Below are 12,811 nucleotides of genomic sequence, written 5' to 3' on the forward strand. Positions count from 1 at the left end.
CCGGGTTTCTTTATTCCAGTGAGTCTCCACCCTTGGTTCCGCTACATGCATTGCTTACTGTTTCATCATTTCACTGGCAGCATACAGGAGCTCCTGTGTGTGTGAACACGGGTGTGTGTTATAGTCTGCTCACTGGGTTTTCCTTTCCAGAGTCGCTTTACTGTGGCTTTCATTAGTTTTCCAAGAATGAATTATAACTAGTTATGACCATTTTTATGTATGTTGTCTTTTTGTTGTTACGTAGTGTCACCAGAACCCATTGTGAATAGGGGACACTGAGCATCTTTGTTAGTCTTTCTCTCACTGGGAATGTTGATGTCACCTGTGGCTGTGTTAAGGACTTGTTTTGTGTTGAGGAAAAATCCTCTGAATCCTTTTTTAGCTAATACAAATGGAAAATGTTTTTTAAAGGGTTCCTGTTCTATATGTGTGTGGAGGCGCACAGGATTTACTACACAGGAAAGGACATGATGGAATAAATTTACGGATTTCTTATGTTTGTTTTCTTATACCGTGTATCTTATTTTCCAAAACTCTTTCACTGCTATGATCTATTTTTTTTTTCCTTTCTCCAAAAGAAATATTTGTCTCTTCTAGTTGATTTTCCTCTTCTTTTGATACCTTTTGTTCTGGTCACCATGTTCTCCCCTACGGTGATGAAAACTATCAATAATATCCTGAAGATTCCCAAATTATTTTAATATTTATTTTATGTATGCATATAAACGTTCGGGTGTAGGCCACAGGTGCAGGGGGTGAGAGGATTCACCAGAGACAGAGTTGCGAACAGAACAGGTAGACTGACTGAAATACTCTGCTGAGGGGAGCAGTGGGAAGACAGGAGTTATCTGCTGTGCCTTGTGGATAGCTCCCTCTTTGGGGATCGAATTTGTGCTGCAGCAGCTGCCAATAGCTTCATAGTGCTGAGATTTAAACCCTTGTGTCACCAGGGAGGCCCTGATTCCCAAGTTTCTGTTTTCATGGACTTCCTGATCTACCAGACACATGTCCAGTTGCGTGTGGAATTCCAGTGTCTACCAGCCCATTATGCGGACAGTATATTAGGAAAACATTCCTCGTACCTCAGCCACCAAGTTATTACCGAGTTCTGCTCCCCTTTGTCCTTCCATTTTAGAAGAGATGACCTGTTCTGTTGTCTTTTGACTCTGTCAGCTGAACATCTTTTCTTAAAATTTTATTTTATATATATTTTACATCATTTTTTATTTCTGCACAAGGTATGCATTTTCATCTTGGTTATAGTCCCCATACATCCCACCCCCCTTATTTTGACCCTAATCCCTCCACCCCCCGTAGTGCATCTCTGGTTTATACTTGCTTGTAGTTGAACATCTCTTACTGTGCTTTTTGCCACCTCATTGCTTGAACATTCTGGTTTCGGGTTCACTTTTTGTTTACTGTGAGTTGGAGATACCAGGCTTTGAGGTCACAGGAGTAAAATATTGACACAAAGTTGCACATGCTTTTATTTGTTATGAAGCTCATTTAGCACATGATTCCGGGTGTGCGTCTGTTACACCTGCCAGCCAGGCTATCGGCTCCTCAAGGAGCAAATTTTTTTCATCTTTTTATTCTTCGAATCATAGACACTTCCAAATATATAAGGTAAGCTATAGTTCTACTTGTAGGACCAAAGGGGTGAATGTAGAGGTGAGGCTCTTTCAACTACAAATTCTATACAGGACCGAAGACCCACAAAATAAGATGTGTTTGAACTTGCTCTGTCTGACCCAGGCTGCCGGCCCTGAGATGAGAAATGTTCCCTCAGAAGGGACGGTGTCATTTGAAGATGTGGCTGTGAACTTCACGTGGCAGGAGTGGCAGTACCTGAGTGAAGATCAGAGGAACCTGTACGGGGATGTGATGCTGGATACCTGTAATCACCTGGTGTTCCTAGGTGAGGAAGCTCCAGTGTAACACTCTAGTGCAATGCTGTCTTCTGCACCGATAAGTGTGCACTTGCTTATGAAACTGAGTGTTGGTGAGGTTGAACATGGCAGGCAGTGTGCATTGTGGGTGTTTCGGTTTTCATTTGGAAAGATTCAGATTGGCCTCTTTTGCACAGCTCGTCACACTGCATTTATTACTTTTCAAAGACTGAAGTTGAACTTGAATGAAGAACAACACTGTTTCTCATCACAGGGCACTGTGTTACCGATCCTAAGGAGAGCATCAGGTCGGAGCAGGGATTACAGTTGTGGACTGTGGATGATCCCCCAAACCAGGACCACTCAGGTCGGTCAGTGCTTGCCAGGACGGGAGGAGAGGAGAGGCTGGGAGGAGGCTGGGAGTTGCTTTTCCAGTGTCCAACCTTGGAGAGTGTGTCTGCATATATCAAACTGATTCTTTATTCAGTTCCCAAATATTACTCTCTTGTGAATTTTGTCCTGCTCTTTTAATGATAGCTGTCTATGTTCTTAAACCAGTATGCAGTCCCTGATACATGGGGATTATTCTGCAGTAATCACATATTTCTATTCTCTCTCTCAGTGTATTCTCATAGACTGTTTTCTTTAAGTACCTGTTGAGGAATTTTTTTATTCTTTCCGTATTTTTATGGGAAGTTTAGCCAGAGATAAATTTTCTATGACAGGGGAGAACAACAGTACTCACAGAAATGATCTTTACCTTCCGAAGCTATACACTCTGTGAGGAAAGAATATATAATAAATACATTTATTAATAGAGAGGTAAAGCCACAGAGGATGTTTGACCAGCATGAGTGAAACAAAGTGGAGGATGTTGTTTTTGTGTGTGTGCTCCATATGCATCATTATAGAGATTAATTCTTTTCTTTTAGAGCTCAGGTGAGGTGAATGGCTTGCACTGACATGTCATATCTATAGTTTCCCCTGCAGTCTGGGATAGAGGCTATGTATTGCTATTGGAGATATCACTTTGCAGGTGACTAACTCAAAAGGGATAGAGAGGTGTTGACTGGAGAGTTATTTAGAACATGAGTAGTGTTCCAGGGGCAAGCCTTTTGACCGCCCTCATAGTAATTGTGAGGCTGAGGAGGACCCAGAATTGTTCAGCGTTGGAAGGAATGTTCTATGACATGGGAGGGGGGAATCTGAGGTGGTGGTTTCTAAAGCCATGGAACCAAGAGTTTTAGGTTGGGGGCTCATACCTTGGGGAGCAGTGCGACCTGTGCAATTCCACCTTCTCGTGGGAATCGTTGGGAGGAAAGTAAAGGAATTGACGACAGTGTGATGTAGCTGAGAGTCACACAGGGATAGAAACTGGAGCTGCTATGAACAAAGCAGAAACACAGGTTCCAGGGAGTGCGGTGAGAACACCAGGATGTTGCTCTCAGAAGGATGTGGGAAAAGACTTTAACACTGATAGCACAGGATGGATGCAGAACTTTTTTCCTATCGCTTAGCAGGGAACGTGGGACACACTGATGAGGCGGAGTTTGCTGCATGTATTAGGATTCTGAGCCTTATGTGATATGATATTTAAATATGAACTGACTGGTCTCTGCCGTGGTGGGAAGCGCATGCCTCTAAGACCCTCTGCAGGTGACCGTGGCCCGGGCCGGGGTCAAAAGAAGAACTAAGGAAATGGAGAAGCAGAGTCCTTGTGTCTCAGAAGGCTTCTTGCTTAAAGTGCCTGGGCAATGACTGGGTCTCTCAGTCCACAGGTTTCTGGGAAATCCATGGCCTCTGCAGGGCTTGGTTATTCAGAAAGTACCCACACGAGCTGCACAGGGTCAGTCTAAGAAAAAAGTGTGTAGGATCTATGTTGGGTGAAATGTTTCTGGTTGAAATTGACAACTCTAGTTAAAAGACTATATATACCAAATATTTATGATTTTATAAAACCATTGTGAAATTAGTTTTACCACTTTATTATCCTGGTTTGGCATTAGAAAATCTGTTAATTGGGGCCTCCCTGGAGGCCTAGGGAGTAAGTCTCTTAGCTCTCACTATGATGGCCTGAGTTTGATCCACAGTGAAGTTTACCGACTTTGGCAAAGCTAATCTCTCCTGTCTCACCCGCTGCTCCCCTCAACAGTGTATTTCAGTCAGTCCTCCTGTTCTGGTCAACACACTCTCTCCACACTCCCCTACAGCACCCCCACTCCTGCACCTCTGGCCTACACCCCAGATCTCCTATGCTAAAGTAAAAAATACCAAAAAATCTATTCTCCCCATAATTTACTACGGGCAAAAAGCATGATTCAGAAAATAATTACCTTCAAATTATGTTCTAATATAGGAACTTTTGTGCCGCATATTAGTATTCACTCAGAATGCTTCCTTTTTAGAGACATGGTCATTTTTATCTCACTTTAGATGTCCATACTGTGGATCACCTGACTCAGGACAGCCCTGCAAATCAGGGTAGACATGTGTGGCAAGTTCTAACCACCAGCAGCAAAATACCATCCAACGAGAGAACTGACTTAATGGAAAAAAGCAATTTGCACTCAATTCATTGTTTGAACCATAGTATCAAAAATGAAAACAATTCAGCAATGATGCCTGAGAACTTTACTATACATAGGACCATGATGATCCCTGGTGAAACTCATGAAGGGCATGCTGGAGAGAACAAGGAGGTCTTTATTAGAATGAGGGAACCCATCAAGTATCCTGAACACCTTAGTCACCAGGTGATTCAGAACTTTCAACAGCCTTTTGAATTTCCTGAACAAGGAAAAGTCGTGAGTGAAGAAACAGTATTTACACCTAGAGGAGCCCTTCTGGAAGGGATTGTCCATAAATGCAATGAGTGCAGGAAAACCCCTGATGAGGCACCTTTTGTTGTCCGAGACAGAACCCAGGGAGAACAGACTCGCTGCAGTTGTAATGAAAAGGGGAGAGCTGCGGAGATGACTCCAGTGCATTTGAATACTCGTAGGTTTGTTGAACATGAGCAGCAGAAATGTTATGAAAGTGGGGCCAGTCTCAGAAACACATTTCACACCTATCCGCATGAGAGTACCCAGTTAGGAAAGAATAATTTGGGATATAAGAGATATGGTGAAGCGGCCTCTAAAACCTGTGTTCTGACTGAACATCAGAAAACACAAGCAGGCGATCAACCTGATGAGTGTGGGGGCACTGCTGAGATTTCCTTACCGAGGGGATACCAGAGAAATCTCACTGCAGTGAAGCTGTTTGGCTCTAACGAGTATGTGAAAACTTACTCATGAAAGACTGCCCTCACTTTACATCCACAGTCTCAAACGGGAGTGAAGCACTACCCGTGTCAGGTGTGTAAGAAAACTTTCAGGCGGAAACCTGCTTTTAGTGTCCATCAGAGAACTCATACAATGGAGCAATCCTATGAGTGTCAGGAGTGCAGGAAAGTGTTCTCCTGTAAGTCAGTTCATGTTCTACATGAGAGGACTCACACTGGAGAGAAATGCTATGAATGTGAAGGGTGTGGGAAAGCTTTTTCCAGGAAGTCTGACCTTACTGAGCATCAGAGAAATCACACTGGAGAGAAGCCTTACAAATGTCAAGAGTGTAGGAAGACTTTCCTCTGGAAATCATCCCTCAGTCTCCATCAGATAATTCACACTGGAGAGAAACCCTATGATTGTGAAGGGTGTGGGAAAGGTTTTTCTCATAAGGCACACCTTATTAGACATCAGAGAATTCACACTGGAGAGAAACCCTATGAATGTGAAGGGTGTGGGAAAGCTTTTTCCAGTAAGTCATCCCTCAGTCACCATCAGAGAATTCACAGTGGAGAGAAGCCTTATGAATGTCAAGAGTGTAGTAACACTTTCCAATGGAAATCATCCCTCAGTCAACATGAGAGAAGTCACACTGGAGAGAAATACTTTGATTGTGAAGGGTGTGGGAAAGCTTTTTCTAGTAAGCCACACCTCATTGCACATCAAAGAATTCATGGTGGAGAGAAATCCTATGAGTGTCAAGAGTGTGGGAAGGCTTTCCGCCAGAAATCATCCCTCAGTAAACATCAGAGTATTCACACTGGAGAGAAGCCTTATGAATGTCAAGAGTGTAGGAAGACTTTCCAGTGGAAATCATCCCTCAGACAACATCAGAGAATTCACACTGGAGAGAAACCCTATGATTGTGAAGCGTGTGGGAAAGCTTTTTCCCGTAAGTCACACCTCATTAGACATCAGAGAAGTCACACTGGAGAGAAAACCTATGATTGTGAAGTGTGTGGGAAAGCTTTTTCCCGTAAGTCCAACCTCATTACACATCAGAGAATTCATAGTGGAGGGAAATCCTATGAGTGTCAAGAATGTGGGAAGGCTTTCTGCCAGAAATCATCCCTCAGTAAACATTAGAGAAGTCACAGTAGAGAGAAGCCTTATTAGTGTCAAGAGTGTGGAAAAATTTTTTCCAGTAAGCAAGCTCTCACTGGACATCAGAGATGTCACTGGACAAAATCCCTGATTGTGAAGAGTGGGAATACTTTTCAGGAAGTCAGCCCTCACTAGGCATGACAAACTCCACACTGGAGGGAAATGCTATGAATGTCAGGAGTGTGCAGGCAGGCCTCCCCTGGACATTGCGGTGAGAGTTTGATTCCCTGGCCGGCCAGGAGCAGCCCCATGGTATGGCAGACCTCTCCATTCTGGCCCACTGCATGTATTTCAGCAGTGTATTTCGGTCAGTCTGCCTGTACTCTTCCCCGCTCTGTCTCTGCTGCATCCTCTCACCCTCCCACACATCTGGCCTGTACCCTGGTTCTGGTATGTTTGAATAAATAAAAATCTTTTAAAAAATATTCAAACGTAGGAGCTCAAACCACATCATGCAGCTGAGAGCAATAGGAACTCACATACAGTTTCAATCCTAATTGCATGGAGTTACCTGGTTCACTCTGTTCTCCCAAGTTCATGCAGTGATGATGTCACTGTTCCTGTTGCCATTGCCTCTAGTATCCTCTTAAGTTCCTGGGCGATGCTGTGCCTGTCCACAGCAGCAGTCTGTCTACATGGCACACTGCATGTTGCGTGGGTAAGTGATCTCTCTGTGTTTTCTAACTTAGTCGTCACGTTCTGTCCAGTACTCTAAGTCTCTGTGGTGCCCCCCGATGCTGGAATTGCTCACCACCAAAATGTCCTCCTCTAGAAGGAAACATTGAACTGTGTTCTATTGGCTATAGGTTGAGGTCTGCAGATATCTTTACCTACCTTTTATGATGAAGGCTATTCGGGACCTCCCTGGTGGCCTCGGGGTTAAGCCTCAGTGCTATTGCCTGCTCTGGCCAGGGTTTCAGCCCCAGCTAGGGAGCCGCCCCACATATGGCCGCAGCAGGCCTCTCCTGTGTCACCCGCTGCTCCCGTTAGCCAGGTATTTCAGTGGTTCTGCCTGTTTGTCACCACACTCAGTATCTGGTGAATCCTAACACCCCCGAACCTCTGGTCTGCACCCCAGTTCTACAAAATAAGGGGATTTTGTTGGAAGATTAATTCTGCATACAAGATCTGGGGTGCTAGCCGGAGGTATGAGGGTGTGAGAGGATTCTCCACAGAGAGAGTGGGGTGCACAACAGGCGGATCTACTGAAATCCACTGCTAAGGGGGGCAGTAGGGACACAGGATAGGTCTACTGTGCCCGTGGGTCACCTCCCTAGCCAGGGATCGAACTCATGTCTGCAGTACTGAGAACAGCTTCATAGTGAGACTTTACCCCGGCACCAACTGAGGCCCTTGAAATGTTTTTAAAGGAAAGGATTCTTTCCTGTTAATTTTTTTGTATTAAATTATTGTTCATCTTTGTGCAATATTGGATTACTCCCCTTCTGTATAATTCTTGCAAATGTCCTGTCCACACCGCCCCTGTGACCCGTCACCCCAGGCCCTGGTGCTCCTCCTCCTCTCCTGGCCCCTCTTCTGCCCCGTCCCCTGCTGGCGTCTCAGCTCTGTCATCTGCCTGCTAGTTTTGTCTTTTTCCCCTGACCCTTTCTTCGTTCCCCTGTATTCCTCCTGGAGGTGATGATGAAATCCTTCACTCTTTGTTCAGAACAAAACCCCTTCCGCCGTTGCTGGCTGTATTCTGAATTTGGTCTTTGTCTGAGTCAGTTCATAGCTTCAGGTGAGTGGTCGGTGTGGAAGGTGGTGGCCGAGGAAGTCCTTGATGTCACTCTCTCTACCACTCCCCCCTAAGCGGCCCTGGGCACATTCTGGTGTGTTTCTTTGGTGCCGTGGTGATGTCGCGCGGAGAGTTTGTGCAGCAGGCCCGGAGTCTGAGGCCTCGGGTGTGCTCTTCCTCATTTCTTGTCTTTGGTGCAAAAGTACTTCCAATTGGAGCCCAGAGTTCCAGAAGAGCCAGACATTTACTCACAGGAGTAAGGACAAGAAAGTTCCCTGAACAGAACGGTCCCGAGGGGTGGCCGCTGGGGCCGAGAAGCAGGGGCTCCCACACCTGTGGCAGGCAGGGAGCGGGTGCTGGTCGTGGAGGTCTCTGCGGCATGTCTCTTGCTGAGGGGCTTGGCCTGAGGCCTCTCCCGAGGCTCCGAGGCCCGCTGTTTGCCTCTGTTACTCGCCTGCATGTCCACACCTAGCCTCGGTCTGTGGATTTGCAGTCGTGCCCTATGTCGGCTCCGTGGCATCCTCTCCCCAGGGCTGGGCTCGGGGCCTGTCTATCGGGTATTGTTTCTCTGATCATGGATTTGGGACATGGGCGCCTGCTCCTCCCTGCCCGTGCCCTCTACACATCTTGCTCAGTCAGGAACATCTCTATGGCCAGAGTCCCCGTCCTGTGTTTCCAGGTCGGTGACTGACGGGGTTTCTCTCCCCTCAGAGTATCTTCCCTGATTCAGGGGGAGGTACATTGGTCCCTTCAAACTCCACCTGGAGTTTCGGGCCCACGGGCCATATTCCTCAATGCGCTGTGGGAGGTCGCTGAGGTTTTCACCCCTAGGCCGCAGGCCGCTTTCCACGATGCTGCAGGCTCCTACATGTCCTTGAGCACCCATTAAAGATGGCATCGGGCCCCTCAGCCTTCACCTCAGACCTGGTCCAAAGAGGCCTGCAGCGTTTGCTAAGACAACACTCCTCTGCTAGTGCCATATTCCCTGGAAGTGTCTGTTGCTGTGACGTGACCCATGTGGGCTGTTGCAGTAAGGGTCACTCTCTGCTCTGAAGGTGAGGGGTTCAGGGGGTCATGTCACGTTCCCCTGCAGGTGTGTTGGGGCATCCAGGGGTGTGGCGGGTGTGGCCTCTGCAGATGGGTGGGCGGCCCAGGTGGGTGGTGATGGTGTTGGTGGAGGCCCAGGAGAGACCTCCACCGTGCTCCGTATGGACCTTGCCCAGCTCAGCTACATCCCGGGGTCAGGATGCGCAGGATCAGCACAGCCCAGAGATACTGTCCATGCTCCAGCGGTGAGGACACTAAAGGACAGGGAGTGGACCGGGGCGGGGGAGCACTCCCCAGAGATGAGTGGGGAGCAGAACAGGCAGATCCACTGAAATCCACTGCTGAGGGGAGCCGCGGGGAGTCAGGAGAGGTGCTGTGCCCTGTGGGTCAGCTCCCTGGCTTGGGATGGAGTTCTTACTGCAGTGGCTATGGCTCAGCTTCATGGTCTGAGATTTACGGAGCAGGGAGGCTATGGGTCCATTCTTGCGTGGGGCACTTATCCTTCGGATATGGGGACAATAGGTGTGTGCTACTTGCAGGTCTGTGCCATCTCCCTTGGTCGCCCCCACCCCTAAGTTCATCCCCTGGATGAAAAGGAATGTATCCATAAGATACTGAGGTGGATGGCAGGTCTTGGGCTGCTAGGTTCTCTTTCTGTGGAGAAGCAGAACTGCTCGGGAAGAACATTTTCATCTTGGTAATGTAGCCAGGCTAGAAGACAAAGAGTAGTTTGTCTTTGTTAACAGTTAAGCAATGAGCAGAAAGAACGCAGGTCTATTTTGGGGATGTATGTAAGCCTTCGGGGACACCCTGGTTTCAGAAATGAGAGTTACACGACAGAATGAGTGTTCGTAATGCCACCAAACTCTGCATGGAAAAACATATGCCTTACTAAGTACAAATAATGAACTAGAAGAGGAAATTAACAAAGCCATGCCACCTACAATTGCACACGCAAAAAAATTAACAGAATAAAATTAACAGAGGAGGTGAAAGACTTTTACAAGGAAAACTATCAAACATTGTGGGAAAAAAAAATAGAAAGTGTAGAGAAATGGAAAGAGACACCTAGCTCATGGTGTGGACGAATCAACATTGTCCAAAGGGCCTTCCAACCCAAAGCCCCTTCTAGATTCACTGCAACCCCAATAAATATCCCGATGGCATTATTCAAAGGAATAGAACAAGTATTTTGGAAAGGAAAATAATTGAGCTAGAGTTACCTTATCAAATTCTTAGTTATAAATTAATCTGACTTGTGATATCATTTTGAAGAATACTAATAATAAATATGTGTAGATTCATGAAACAAATCTGTAAAAACTTGGATGTGTGCAAGATTATGTGGAACATCCTGAGAGACGGAAAATACATCCCGAGAGCAGGCCAGGATGAGCTGCTCACCTTCTCACAAGCAGGGATGAGCATCAAGCACTCTCGGGCAGGGAGAGGCAGCCTTGTTTCCAGCTCGTGTCCTGAGACTTTCCTGGGCTTGGCTGCGGGGACCGACATGTCGGCCAAGGTGAGGTGAAGTGTGGACTCTCTCTCCGTCGTGAGGACAGAGTGATCGGGGCCGTCCTCCTGCGGAGAGCTGGGGTGGAGGGTATGGACGCTGCTCGGGTCACTGTCTCGCGGTGACTCTGCGCACCCTGCTCGGTGGCCTTTTGGGGTGAGCTGAGGAAACAGTGTGAAGGACACGTGAAGTCTGTGAAAAGGACCCCGGCGCTCGCCGCGGTCAATGCTGAGTAGCCTGGGAACATTTTCCCTCTGCGGTGAGCCCTGTGCTGGCTCCGGCGGCTCCCGGATCTCCAGGGACGCTATCTGGGTAAGCCTGAGCTGCCGCCTCCCGGGGCCTAAGTCCCGAACTCATGGTGCGAGGTTCCCGGGGCAGGGGGGAGTCGGGGTGCAGAGGTGGCCCTTGGCTGGTGGATTCCTCCATCGGGCGCAAACGTCCTCAAGGCTCTCCCGGGGGATTCCCTCCACAGTGGCCGGCGAGGCCCGCGGAGGAAACAGGGTGACCACGGGCGGCGATGGTGGGGGGGACCTGCACCCGCCCAGGCAGAGGCAGCCCTGGCACCGTCGCCCCCGTGACCCGCGTGTCCTCCCTGCGCTGCGACAGTCTCGGCGCATCAGGAGATTCAGCCCATCCCAGGCACGTCCTCCCCGCCCGGTGGGGTCTGAGCTAGTGGCGCCTCCTCCGGGTTCTCAGTCCTCCCTTGACTCTCCCAGGGCCCTGCTCCTTGAGCGCCACTAGATACGGGGTATCCCCAGGGGTCTTGCGGGCTGCTGTCCTCAGAGTGTGGAGAGATGAGTATGTGCAGGGTTTGTTCTGTGTCACTCACCTCCTTCGTCTTCTCGGGGGGCGTTATGTCAAAATTGGGAATTTAAAAAGTCCTTTTGTTACAGGAGGTGGGGTAACCGCAAAGCCCCCAGAATATCTGCTCTAGAAAGGGTCTGCCATCTGCTGCATCAAGAATAAGCATAAAAAGGGGCCTCCCAGGTGGCGCAGTGGTTGAGTGCTGGGTTGCGATGCTGCCCGCAGCCTCTGCAGCGCCGCTTCGATCCCCGGCTGCACCCTGGCCACCAGAGGAGGGTCCCACATGGTGCGCACACCTCTCCTGCCGCCCGCTGCTCCCCTCAGCAGTGTACTTCAGTCCTTCTGCCTGCTCTGCTCCCCGCTCTGGCTCTGGTGAATTCTCTCACCCTCCCACGCTTCTGACTGTACCCAGTGCTTGCATAAATAAATGAATAAATATATATTTTTTAAAAAAAGCATAAATTTAAAACAATCTGGCCAAGCATCTTGAGGAAGGTATGGTTGCTGGCGCCCCATGGGCAGGTGGGGAGCGGCTGAGCCCTGCACAGTGAGACCAGGGCAGCTGCCCCTCTGGTGGCCCAGGCTGCGGCCACGGAAGCAACAGCATTTTGCTGCCCCCAGGCCCTGCGTGCAGAGCCCCTCAAGCCTCTCAGCACCGCAGAATGTGTCCAGGTCAGTCGGCCCCTCAGGAAGGCTCTGAAACATAAACTGGACAGTTGGCAGAGTCTTAGGTCAAGGAGCTTCCATTTCTCCTTGTTTAAGGAGAATGATTCTAACAGTGAAACCGGAATTGTTCTTTAGAGCCAAGTGGAGTTTCCGGTTCATGAGAACATCCAGAAGTTTCTGATGACAGTAAATATTGGCAGTTTTCTCAGTGGAGAGCTATCATCTCAGCTTGGGAAAAATTTACATGTTGGGCAGATCGGTTCCTGGGAGATGATACTTAGAAGGAAAGCAGGGGATGGGTGCACCGATAAAGGAAAAGGTATTTCATGTGGTGTACAGGATGTCGTCATTATTCAAGACACCATTTGCATCGCTCACAGTAAAGGACCCCAGGTGCTATAACGTGGAACCTGGAACACCGGGTGCTTCAGCCTCTAAACTCCCTCCCTCTCTCATGAGGATGCCTGTCTGGCTGGGGGCATCTACGTGATCATTTGGGAGCCTCGGCTCCTCAGGTGTTGATTCCGTCCTCCTGCGTCTGTGGAGTCATCTGGCTGCAGCCAAAGGAGGGGTGGGGAAGGACACTGTGGGTGAGGTGGGGAGGTTTTACTAGCGGACCTCTCTCCTGCCCCTGCTCGGGCAGCTACAGCTCCTGCAGGCACAGCTGCGGTGGAGACCCGTGATGTGATCTCATTGTGGCGTGCAGAGATCGTGTGCTGGCGAGCAT

This window comes from Talpa europaea (assembly GCF_964194135.1).
Source record: "Talpa europaea genome assembly, chromosome: 8".
Taxonomy (NCBI): Eukaryota; Metazoa; Chordata; class Mammalia; order Eulipotyphla; family Talpidae; genus Talpa; species Talpa europaea.